General features: G+C 49.7%; 1 protein-coding gene across 1 annotated transcript in view; it reads right to left on the bottom strand.

Moving 5' to 3' along the window:
• MAPK1 (mitogen-activated protein kinase 1) overlaps positions 1-13,426 on the bottom strand; it is an 806,732-nt gene that overhangs the window by 94,109 nt on the left and 699,197 nt on the right. The gene's annotated exons all lie outside the window — the stretch shown is intronic.

Raw genomic sequence — 13,426 nt, 5'->3', positions numbered from 1 at the left:
ATGCTGGAGAAATTCCGATACAACTTTCGGAAGAAACGAAGGACGGACTCTAAGGACAACCCTGTCCTTATGAAACACTGTGAAGGGTGGCTTAAGAGAAAGTGCCTGCAACTCACTCACTCACTCTGCGAGCGGAAGTGACCGCAACTAAAAGCACAGTTTTAAGGGTTAACAGTCTCAAAGGACAAGAATGTAAGGCTCAAATGGAGCACCCATTAGGAATTTGAGAACCAGGCTCAAATCCCAACCGGCCACCTGGAAAGGTGACAGTGGGAACACATTAGTGAGCCCTTTAAGAAACTGTGAAATCAAAGGAATTTTGAAATAAGAACACTCCTCAGACGAGCGCTTAAATATGGACAGCGCCGCCAGGTAACCTTTAATGGTACCCACTTACAAGCCCTTGTGGGCTAATGAAAGCAAAAAAGACATAATCACAAGAATGTCACATGAAAAAGGATCCACATTCTTAACCCTGCACGAGTCGCAGAACTTTCTCCAACGGCAACAGTACAGGGACTTTGTTGCAGGCCGTCTGGCCGAAAGCAACACCTCCATCACGTCTTCAGGGAGGTCCCAGTCCTTATACCTCAACCTTTCAGAAGCCAAGCGTGAAGGTTGAGGGATCAGACCTCTGGATGGAGAACCTGAACCCACTCCCGTGAGAGCAGACCGTCTCGGTAGGGAAGACGGCGTGGAGGGCAGATGGACAAGTCGAGAAGGTCCGGGTACCACGCTCTCCGGGCCCATGCCGGAGCACTGATGATCATCCGGGAACCGAACCTCTGTAACCTCCGCAGCACTTGCGGGATGACGGGGACAGGAGGAAACGCGTACAGCAGTGGGAAGGACCACTCCACCACAAACGCGTCCCCTAAGGCTCCTCTTGGAGGATATTCCCGCGAGCAGAACTCACACTTCTGGTTGACACTGGAGGCGAAGAGATCCACTTGTGGGGTCCCCCAAAGGGTAAAGATCTCCAGGAGAATCTCCTGAGCCAGCTCCCACTCGCGAGAGATCACGCTCTGCCTGCTCAGAGCGTCAGCCGTCTCGTTTTCGTCCCCGGCCAGATGAACTGCCGAGATCGAAATTTCCTGCTAGATGGCCCAGAACCAGAGCTGCATTGCCTCCCTGCACAGAGGAAGTGACCCTGCCCCCCCTTTTTGTTGAGGTAGTGCATGGCCACTGTGTTGTCTGTCAGAATCAGGACATTCTTCCCTCGCACAGTCGGCAGAAAAGCCTTCAGGGCAATCCTGACGGCCCTCTCTGCAACCTGGCCTCTGGCACCAGAAGAATGCAGGATGCCATGAGGCCGAGCAACCTCAAGAACTTGAACGCAGGGAGACTCTGGGCATGTTGAAACTTGTGCACCATCTGCTGAATGTGATGAGCCTTCACCTGGGGAGGGAAACACTGCCCCAGGATGTGTCTAGCACTGCTCCGACATACTGGAGCCGCTGTGTTGGCGTCAAATGGGACTTCTTTAAGTTGAGGGAGAAGCCCAGCCTGTGAAGGGAGTGGTAGGTGACTGACAGATGATCCAGGATTTGCTCGGGAGAGCGCACCCTGATCAACCAATCGTCCAGGTAGGGGTAGACGAGAATCCCCCCCTTTCCCGTGATACGCTGCCACCACCACCATGAGCTTGGTGAAGACCCTCGGGCGGAGGTCAATCAGAATGGCAGGACCCGAAACTGAAAGTGCGAGTCGCCAACCGCGAACCTCAGGTACTTCTTGTGCTTGGGATGAATCGGCACATGAAAGTAAGCGTCCTTGAGGTCGAGAGACACCAACCAGTCCTGCAGTTGAAGGGCCTGGAGAACTTGTCCTTCCTGATGAGCTTGTTCAAACCGCGCAAGTCTATGATGGGTCTCAATCCACCGTCCTTCTTGGAAATAAAAAAATAAGGGGAATACCATCCCTTGTTCCTCTCCGCTACAGGCACTAGTTCTATAGCGCCTTTCTCCAACAGGGATTGTATTTCCTGCGCAAGGAGCGGATCCGGACTCTTCAAAGAGAGATTCCCTGGTGGATTGTCACAAGGCCTCTGCCAGAAAGGAAGACAGTAGCCGTGGGTTATGATCTCCAGAACCCACACATCTGAAGTAATGGCATGCCATTCTACAAGATGCTGTGCCAGCCTTCCCCCAACCGGCGAACCATGGGACATGGCCTCATGACTGAGCTGAAGCAGCTGCGGCATTGCCTGAGGGTAAAAAAGGCAACTGCCCGAGCGGCCTTGGCACCTCGAGTACCTTGTTTTCCACCTCTGGTACTCCAACGGTTGGCCCTTTGACTTGCAGCTCCCCTCGATCTACCAAAAGATGAGTAATATCGAAAGGAACCTCCCCTCCATTGTTTTCCCCTAGGACAAAAAGCGGAGGTTGGTTAACTGCAGCGCTCAACGGCTTTGCTGCAGCTTTGGAGGTCTGCAACCTCTCAAGGCTCTCGTCAGCCTTGCTGCCAAAAAGATGTTCACCATCAAAGGGCATGTTGAGGAGTACATCAGGAGTAAAACCCGACTTCCGCAACCACGCAAATCTGCGCATTACGGTGCTCGCCGCCATGGACCGGCTGACGCAATCTGCCAAGTCCAGACCCGACCAAACGGATTCACACATGGCATCCTTGCCATCCTGAATAAGAGCAAGAAAGCCATCCCGTTCCTCCCCTTCGGGAATGTGTTCAGCCGCCAAAGAGACAATTCCACAGAGTATGAGTGAAACGTGCCAAGGCACACACGGAGTTGGCAGCCTGTAAAGCCATACCCCCGGAAGAAAACACTTTCTTCGCCCAGCCATCAAAGCGGTTGTCGTCCCTATCAGGACGGATGATAGGGTACGACTCTCCGGAGTGTGGTGCATAGGCAAGTAGCTGAGGTCGCTACTGGCTGGACGATATTTCTTCGGCAAAGACTTGCTCACTGCCAGGAGACTCTCCGCAGCAGTCCAAGCCGCTGCCACCCTTCTCTGCAAGGCCATATGGAATGGCAGTACCGGATTAGTTGGCGGACCTTGGTAAAGGATATCTGTCAGGTCATTCTGCAGAAAATCCACTGGTGGCGCAGACCACCCCAAGTATTCCGTTACCCTCGACATAAGGCGCTGGTACGAGGACTCGGCGTGGGTACCAGGCTCAGGCCTGCCGAATTCCTCCTTCGGAGAGGTGTCCAACTCACTGGCGTTGTGCAATGACTAACGCAGGTCTTCAAGCTGGCTATAACCAGACAAAATCTCGTCAGGTACCTCAGCAGGAACCAAACCTCCTTCCTCAGACCCTTCCTCCACCTCAGAAATATAATCCAGAGGCTGGAATGGGGGCACAGAAAAAGGGACAAAGACACTTTTGGACTTGGCCAGAGCCTTTCTAGGGGGTTCCACAGTGCCACGGGGTACCTCCAACAAAGCAGCCTCGAAAGGCGTCTATGGAATCGGCATCGCCGTCGAGCGTGGCGCCGACGGCTTCGACACAGCCCTCGAGGGCAGAGCCCCCGAGCGTGTCCTTCATCAGCCTGGGCGCCGATGGCGGCGATGGCTTCCTCGGGGCCGGAGCCTCGAGAGAGAGAGTCCCTCGACGACCTCGGCGCCCATGTCTTCTTCGAAGACCTCACAGGCTCCGACAGTCTCGAGGGCTTCGAGGACCAGGACCTGGAGCGGGCATGTCTAGAGCGATCCACCTTGTCCGATCGAGACCTCGGACCACCCGAGCCCGTAGGCGTGCGAGTGGTGGCTCTAACATGGTCACGGCCGGCGTCTTTCGACGGTGCGGACGTAACGGAGCGCTGCGACTGAAAAATCGCCATCATCTCCTGCCGAAATGAATCTCATTCCGCAGGAGTGGAATGCTTGTTGGGACAAGCAACCCGCCGACGGGCGGAGTCCTCGGACGAGGACGGTGACCGGTGATCGCGCTTCTGTGAGTGCCTCGAAAAGGCAGAGGAATGGCGGGACCCGCTCCAGGACCTAGATCCCCCAGACTTAAGCCGACGATGCAGAGAGTCGCCCCTCGAATCGTCAGTCGAAAGCCCAGTGGATCTCAACCGCCGGGGCTTGGCCACCTTACCGACAGAAAGCTTCTTCTTACGCTCCCGCAAGACCTTCGAAGTTAACGACTGGCAATCGTCACAATCATCCGTGGCGTGGTCCTCAGCGAGGCACCAGAGGCAGGCGTTGTGCGGGTCCGTCAGCGACATCTTGGAATCGCAGTCCCAACACTTATTTAAACCCGGCCACGGGGTAGAAGAAGACGAAGACATCATGGACTCACAAACAAACAGGTTCGAAGAACCAAAGGAATAGAACTCCGAAGAACCGAGGCGTGCCGAGATCTCCGAAGCTAACACGTTCGCGGAGAAAACGGAACTGAGGCTACGGGCGTCGTGCGTCCTACTTATAACATCCGGTGACGTCGGCTCGACGAAGGCCCTCGAGGACAGCGTATCTACATCGACGCAGGATATGTTCCGAAACAGCACAGCTGTGGTGATTATCTGTCATAGATATGGAATACGTCGGAAGACCCAATCCCCTCGAAACATGGTGCCAGCCACATGTTACACGGTGGCAGCTACATACATGTGCATAGTCAGAAATAAGTGGACAAATACATGGTGTACGACACATGTTACATGGCGGCAGCTACAAACCGATGCATTGCCAAGATCGGAGGGCAGGGACATGGTGCCAGCCCTATATTGCAGGGCGGCAGCTACACACAACTGCAGAGTCCAATTAATGAAGGCACATACACCGGAACACAGACAATGGAGGGGGGGTGGAGGGGTGGCTCATTCACACCAGAGCACAAACGGCAGGGGGGGGGTTCATACCAGAAACGGGGCCACCTTCTCAACAGAACGCGGGCATTGTCGCAAACTCACATTTTGTTAAACTGAGCTACCTCATGGTGTCACTGCAGCTCACATGATGAAGAATAAAAAAACAGTTACCATCGAACAGGAAAAGTGCCCATACTTTATCCGGTGGCTCCTGAATCAATTTTGTCCTGCTGAGCCATTGAGCGTCTGAGGGCAGGTTATACACACACGATTTGCAGCCATAGCATTGCAACTTGCCACAGACTTCAGAAAGTCCTAGGCTAAAGCATTGGACTCAAAACTCTGCAAGAAATTGGCCTCTCCGTTATGAAGGGAGATGTATACACGCCATTCTCTCAATTGAATTTCATACTATAGACACCCAGGAGGGAGTCGCCTTCACCTGCATGAAATGTAAGGCGATGTTCTGAAGCACCCTTTTGCCCAGGAATCCAAGCCTTTATCTGCATTTTCTGAAGGAGAGGACCATTTGACTACTGCCAATTGAGCCGGGCAATTGGATGCCTCATACACCAGTCTTAACTGTGTCCAGCGTTCTGCCACTGGGAGGGATTTTAGGGAAAGCTCAGAAGCCTTTGGCCTTCTTGAAGACACCTAGTTCTAGGGAAATACTTCTTGCCTTGCTTGAAACCCCAAAACTCCCTCTGGAATCTGGAGGAAACCAGAGTGCACTATCATTTGAAGGACATGCTTGTAAACAATCGAGGCATAATGAAAGTTCCTATCGGCCATATCCAGTGTGCAATACGTTGACAAGGACTGTTGAGTAGCCAGTATCCTCTTGCAGAGAAAGCCACTGTAACCAATGGCACAACTTATCTGACAAGGTGAGTGAAGGGAGACCAGCTTAGTGAGGGGAGGTCAAACATCAGAAAGTTGCAGCATGAAGGAGTAACTATGTAATGCTCTACTAGCCAGAACATTGGCTTGAGCACTAGGAATAATAGGTATTTATTAGAAGCCTACCATTCCAGCCTGAAATGTCAGCCTTTCCAGAATGGAGATGCCAGAATCTCCTGTCTCATATGGACTGACCTATGAGCGTGTCACGACCACTGGCCCAAGGACACAGGTGCAACACCCCCAAGTAGTGGGTGCCATGGGTCGCTGCCTAAGATTGCCCCATTCATGTCCCTTCGGGACACACACACACACACACACACGGCTCATGTGAAGAATTAACACAGCACTACTTTATTTCTATTCAGGCCGCTTTATTTGAGGCCTTTTTCACGTGCATGCTGCTGGGTACTTCCCAGGCCCAGCTTAACGTGTAAGCTGCTGGGAGTGGTTGGGTGTGGCAGGCAGGCCAGACTAATGGGCGTGGCCCAAAAGCCTAGCTATATGAGCTGCTCCGTCCTCGAGGCCCGTGCTTTGTGTTACCTTGCACTCCGATGCAATGCGACGCTCACCGCTGTATGAACCTGCAGATACTCACCACCTGGAATACGACGATCCTGATTCAGACATTGCTGCACGGCAGTCTTTTTTCCCGAACTCGCTAGCTGCAAAGGAAGACAAACAACAAGGTTAGAACATTTCACCATCCGAGAACCGTGCTGCATTTAAAACACACGCGCATCCCTACGAGTCAGCCTACCTGTAACCAGCAGTCGCTCGTCCCGTTCCTCATCACACCGGCTGCCGCCATCTAACTCAGCAGCTACAGGTCCGTACCGTCACCTACACGGGAAGAGAACAAAAGAACAGGGTTACGTAGAGAACGGACAGCAACACACAGAACGAACAGCATAACAAAGAAACAAACGGTAACAGGAGGGCTGAAAACAAACACGCAAGGGAAGACAAACAAGCACATTACTTACCTAAAGAGGAGTGGTTAGTCGCAGCAGGACTGGACTACCGCTCGCATAGGACCAGTGAAGGAACTCGGTCCTCGACGATCAAGCGCCCCTGCCAGATGTAGCAGGACGGAGGGCCCACAGACATTAAGAACCAGGTGAGCCTTCCCCAGCAGCGCATCTACGGAGAATCGCGCCTCAAAGGGATGGGAAGTGGGGGCAAGGGCCTTAAACTAGCATACTCACGCTGATTAATCTACGCAGGAGCGACCCTAAGAAGTACCTTCCTGGTAGCCATCAGTACAGAAGGGGAACGCAAATCCAGGACAAGACACATCCCTGTGAGGGCTGCAACCGTGCCCCAACGCCCCCGTAGAGAGGAGGTGAGCATAACAGAGCGATAGAGTATCTATACAGTAATGTTTCGTAACCATGTGAACAGATGCCTATGTTGCTCCCTTACAGATGGTATACAGAGGAATACTGAATCATGAGCGCTTGCAACTCCCTGGGCCCAACTGTCCCAGAAGCCACCTCTGAACCCACAAATTTGCAACCAACTGTGAGAACAGCCGCCACTAAAGACCTAGTCTATCAGAGCCAATGGTCTTCCTGGCCAAGGCTTTAGGCTCCAGGCTGCATAACCTTTTTGTGCCCCGCTCAGTATTTCCCCCATTGACTAATAGGGCATAAAGTTATGGCCTGCTGCTAACTTTACCTTTGGTGATGAATCACGGGTATAGGAATTCGGTCTGGGGTCCCACAAGATACTTGCTTTTGTGTTATTCCTCCACAGGAAACTTACATACTGTTTTATAGGCTATCACTATGTAACCGCCCCTTTCGTTTGTGTCACAGTATTGTGGAATAACTCTTTTGATCTAAAGTGTAGTTTGTGTCCCAACTGGACCCCCCTAATGTTCTGTTTATGACAAATGTTACTAACCCAGTAGTAGTCCTTACAGAGTTTGCAGCTGTTTAGAGTCAAATCCTACATATGCTCTGCCATCGTGTGGTAGTTGTCTGGAATATTACACGTTGTTTGCTTCCAAAGTAAATGTAGGCATAAACACTATTCTTACCCTACATTTAAGTAACCACAATGTGCCTCAGTGCCTACGCCCTTAGATTGCTTATTTTCTGTGAGGAGTGAGAGCGTAGTGACACTTTAGAATTCTTGGGTGGTATATTTAACTTTGTTCGTCAGGTAATGGATCCTGTTTCCATCAGGGGGGTCGAGTGGGTACATGTGACTTAACATATACACGCTCCAGGGAGACTATCACTGGGAAAGTAACATTTTGCCTTTTGGAGATTGTGAATGTCATGCTATGCATAGATTAGTGAGAGGTATGTTACTAGAGGTTTGTGTAGAGGTGTCATTAACAGGTTTTACATTTACAATATGGCCTGACCTAAGAGATAGGGGAGTATCTATTAAGTAATGTTTTGCAAACGTGTGAACAGATGCCTATATTGATGTCTTGCAGAGGGTATACAGAGGAACCCTGAATGAATTAGAATAAAGACATTCAGTTACCAAGTGTACATGTGTATTCAATACATAGTTTAATCAATTGCAGGGTATGTCAATCTAAAAAAAATACAAAACAAGTATTTACAAGAGTGGGCAAATAAAAATGAAAAACTGGCATTTTTGTCTATCCATGCAAATGGAGAACACTATAATCATTAATGGCAAAGCAAGTATTAAGCTATCCAGTTAAGATTACCTGCAACAACTTAATATTGTATTGCATTGAACAATTGAAGTAAATAAACATATCTTTATGATCTTTGCTAATGTTTTCCAGACATTATAGTGATTGTTTTCTAGTGGTATGCATAGAGCAGAAAACTGACCAATACCAATTTTTAGGCCAGCGCATAAGAGGAAACACCTGCGCAACATATACTTCTTTTTAAAACTATCCTGCTAAGGAAGGCCTCATTCATGAACTGATCCTCTCTGGGCAAATCGAGTGTCTCTCTCTTATGGCGGTTCAAGCGTGTTGGTCTGTGCATCAGCTACATCTGGATCACCCCCCCACACCCCTTGTGTGTCTATCAGACTATGTGGCTTCTGCTGGGTTGGGGGGGGAGGGGGTTTATCCACCTCAAGCATAGGGCCTTTAATTGATGCTGCGAGTGTGTGTGTGCATAATCTTTTACATAACTTAGTGTTAGCTTCTGTGTTAAAACACATTATTATGCTATTATACTTGCCTCATGGACAAGCTATGCTTGACAATCATTGTGTATATTAACTACTTCACGCAAGTCCCCAGATCTCCTTAGTTTACACTTTAATGCTCAGTCACTACCAGGGAGATTGTAAATACATAGTGGATCTGCAAGTATTGCACAAAGATGGACTTCTGAGAACGCTACTTCAGTAGTGGTCCTGAAAATCCCTCCCAACAGGGTGCCTGTCCGGGAGGGTAATGGGGAGTCATACATGTGAGAGGGAATGCACAAAGGTATACTTCAACAGGATTAAGGGGGGAGTTAGACATCCTTATTCTGTTCCCTTTAGCCAGACCTGCTCATAGAGGCAATGGCCACATAGCCGCTAACAGAAGGGCCCCTTCATGCTAGTCCCCAACCTCAAACAGCAAGGTTCTACCGAAACCTGTAGAAAGAAAAAGACTGTTCGTGTCTGTGACTAGTATTTAACACTGGGTACCTTTGAGGACTTTTACTATGATTAAGGACTACACCAGGCAAACAGCAAAGGTGCTGCCCATGCAGCGTGTGCAGTCCTTACAGAGCAGCATTCAACATGGCAGCTCAAAACTAGTCCTCCTGCAGAGGTCTGTACATGGATGTGCCTACTCCTCAACTCTTAGGCCAGCCAGTTTAATCCTCCAACAGGCCCACAAGGAGCTGTGTCTGTTGCTTATTCCAATGGGATCAACTCCCAGAGACTAAACTACCATCAGCTATCCTCATCCCCTTCTTTGTCTTTACGATAGTGTCCAGAATGTAGTCTGACACTAAAAAGAGATTCTGAAAAATAATGTTTAATGGTTGCCAAATGACGGAATGATTAAAAAATAAGCCTGTTGCAGCTGTATACAGGAGACCAATGTGTACATCAAAATAAAAGCTCTGTATACTTTGTCTAACATCAGAATGTACTGCAGTGCATAGGCCACCTATGGGACTCAGCGGCTTGGTAAAATGTGCCTGCTTAAGGTATCAGTGTAACTTAATCGGCAGAGGATTCAAGTAAAACATATGTATGTAAATAAGTAACATACGGTTATATTTTTCTCATTGAGAAAGATGGGTCTTCAACACTCAGTAAAAGGAATATTAAATCTGCTGGAGAGAAAAAGAGGGAGAGGAAATAGGACCAATGTGTAGCAGCTGGGGCAGAAAGAGCAGGAAAAATAAAGCCACCCTCGTTCCTATGTTCATGATAGAATTTATTTTCTGAATTAGTCATTAAGGTGAAAGACAACCCACACACAAGCAACTAACTTAACATTTGTATTCATCCACCCCCTCTCCCCTATATGCTCTCCATCACCTCCCTTCCCTTTCTGTTTACCCCCAGAGCTTTAATGGGTCTTGGGGAGTAAATGTGCTACAGGAAAGCTGAAATTGACACAATGAATGGTGGATATGAAGCCTGAAACGAGCAGGGACAGAAAGCACAGCTTTTTCCATGTGAAAATGCTATGCACCTGCAAAAGGTACTGTCCAATAGCTAGGCATTCTAGACATAGGATTGGAGGGACTGGTTGCTAAAGCGGGAACCTCAGAGGCAGCGTCTCAATGTATTTATTGGTTGCTTGTTAGGCGCTTATACAATAGGAAAATACTGTTTTAAAGCGCCCACAGGGCAAGGGAAGGGAGCAGGAGCGGGAAATACATTTAACTACATAAAAAACACAATATTTAAGGTCAGTGGGAATGTGGGAGGAAGGAAAAGAGAACAAACCTAATATGCCTTGTGAGTATTCAGAACGTTGAAGTGCAGCAAGGAAGAGGGCAGGGTGGGGTAAGTGCTGGGGAGTCTGAGTTCATGGGTGAGCCACTGATGAAGTGCTAGGAATGTGGAGTGCTAAACGGCCTGGAGCCACGAGGGGTGTACGTGCGAGCCTCTAGGGCTGAGGGGGTAAGTGCAAGTGCAGAGGATAGACAAGAGCTGGGCCGATTGTGTACGGGAGGTCAGGTCCCAGAGGATGCATAAGGGCCCAGGACACCAATCGCAGCAACTGCGGGCTAAGCAGGGGAGAGAAGAAGGGAAGGAGGAGGTAAGGAGGAGAGTCTCAAGGAGCTTCTGGAATTTAAAGAGATCCTGATCAAAGCACAGAGGGAGGGGGTAGCTGTTCCATAGGAAGGAGCTGTTAAGATGGATTTCTGAACTCTGACCTGGAGGGGCAGAGGTTCAGAAGGCCAGCCTAGTTTCTTGGAACAGGGTAACCTCTGGACAAGCCAGACCAATCAGGGTAGCGAGGCGGTCAAGACTAAGTCTCAAGAGGGGTGAGGGTGACAAAGACCTCAATGAGCACACAAAACAAGGACACTTACAAATTACTCCAGACAGGTGTTATATTAAAAATATAGACACATTGTAACATCGACCATAGCAAAGAATCACAATAATACTAAAGTAAACCAACACATCACAATCAATACAATATATATACAAGACCGAGTGGTCTAAGGAGTTAGGAGCACGACATATGTAGACCACCTAGACGGGGAGGAAAACAGGCAGTGCAAGTAATCATTAGACCCAGTTCAACATCAGAAATACACCTTACTAGGAGGCAGTCCAAGCCCTACGAAGAGAGGAGCCTTATGCTCAATAGTACATGCACGCGCTTGTGCCAATGGACAAAATAGAGTCTCTACAAGGGTTACTGACAGTTCAGGAAGGTGGATGAAGCGATGAAGAATAAGTCCCCAATACTCAAGCAAGACCTCCACTTGCGGGCAGAGGCAGGGTGAAAGTGTGGGATGGATCCGCTATTTCGCAACAGCAGTAGCAAAGAAATGGGTGCCTGTGCTAGGGGCCACCGGTTGGGGTATGGAATACTCACAGGTCCCAGACGCAGGCAGACCCAGACTTCGACAGTTCAGTTCCAGTTGCTGGCAGGTTCGGATGCGACAATCAGGATGTCTCGACACCATGTAGATTCCGCATTAGCAGGATTCGGGATCGAGGGGTTCACAAATGCAGCGAACGTGCACAGGTCGTTACCACAGCAGGGCAACACGGCAACCGCTTTTACTCTGGTCCGGGTGCACTCATCTCACTTCAGACCTGGGAATGCCAAGTGTACGAAATTCGGTGTGAGGGTGCCGTGGACACAGAGCAAGCAGTATGCCAAGTTTCGCGGGCTTCCCCGAAACATCGGCGGTGACAGAACAAACGTCCCGTGTAAACTGGTCAGCCCACTGGTTGGCCCAGGGACACTTCCGAAGAGGCTTACTTACAGGGTTTGATGAAGGTGCCGAGAATAGATGTTCTCACTATTCCAGTGGGTCGAAGTGCCTTCGCAGACCTTCTAGGACGATCAGATGCAGGGGGGTCTCGCAGGACAACAGCGGGCTCAGGGTGCCAAACCTTCCAGCGGGTCACCAGCGGTTCCTTGACTGGGCTTCTTGTTGCAGGATACTTGGCTCCTTATCCCTTGTTCGGTGTGAACTCAGGAGATCGACATGGTAGTGATGTTTTCGGCCTCCTCTTATCCAAAGTTCCCTTTGCGCCAAAACAGAGAGGACCCAATGGGAGATCTGCTCACAAACACTCACTCCGTACGTGTACCAATCACAGACCACTGTGGTCCTAGGCATTCAGTACACTCCAGACTCTCTGGCACCCAGGATGTGTGTTGGGAACAGACATCCCAGCCCACATCCTGGAGGCACACACATAAGGCATGCAGAAGCCCACGAAAGCTTTGGGTTTCGCGGGAAAGTGCATGACCAAATAAGGAACGACAGGGTCGGCTCGACCTGGGGAAGGTGAAGGGGCAAGATGGCCAAAGGACAGGACAAAGAACCGCGTGGCATGGCCATTTTGGAGCCAGGCCACCTATTCGTGCCAAACGCAGTAAGCGCGGATAATATGGCAAAAAGGGTTCAAAACATAAGAGAAACGATAGCTGCCACCAGTCATGTCCGTGACACACCTGCACAGTTCATAATAAGTCCAGCAAGAGTTTCTAGGGCCTTTGGAATGACTAGAGACCCAAGAGTGCGGTAAAGTAAGTTGCATTGCACTTTTGTTACATGTTGCACAAAAGCTGCAACATGAGGAAAGGACTAAGGGAAACAAAGTCTCCCAGTACTGACTGTCTTAAGGGCATGTCAGTTTCCCCATAAGAATTGAGCGAAAGCCCAGAGGAGTGCGGCTGAGGGCTGCGCTTCTCTGGCAAAGGTTAGATCAGGGTGCAAAACAGCAGCAAAAAGTTTGGGGGTTGACACATGGATCGAAAATTACATTCAAATATGAAATCTTTCCTAACAGGAGCCAGCTGAGGAACGCGAATAACCACCTGCCCTCTGTTTAGCAGAACGCTTTACACACAGAGTTGGAGCAAGAGGGGCGTAGTGGTCTAGAGGTAGAGTATTTAATAAGATAAAGTTGAATATAGTGTGGTGCAGGGGCCCAGACCGCCTTGTGCATGATGCAGGGGATTTGAATTTTATCTGTGCAGCAACTGGGAACCAGTGAATATTTTTTAGTGCAGGAGAGATGCAGTACCTGTGCTTAAGGCCAATGACAGGTCTCACTGCCCTCTTCTGGATTAGCTGGAAGGGCCGC

Source organism: Ambystoma mexicanum, chromosome 10 (genome assembly GCF_040938575.1).
Source record: "Ambystoma mexicanum isolate Mex_15411 chromosome 10, UKY_AmexF1_1, whole genome shotgun sequence".
In the NCBI taxonomy this organism is placed as follows: domain Eukaryota; kingdom Metazoa; phylum Chordata; class Amphibia; order Caudata; family Ambystomatidae; genus Ambystoma; species Ambystoma mexicanum.
Note: the sequence above shows the minus strand (reverse complement) of the source record. Positions and strands in the feature narration are given on the sequence as shown.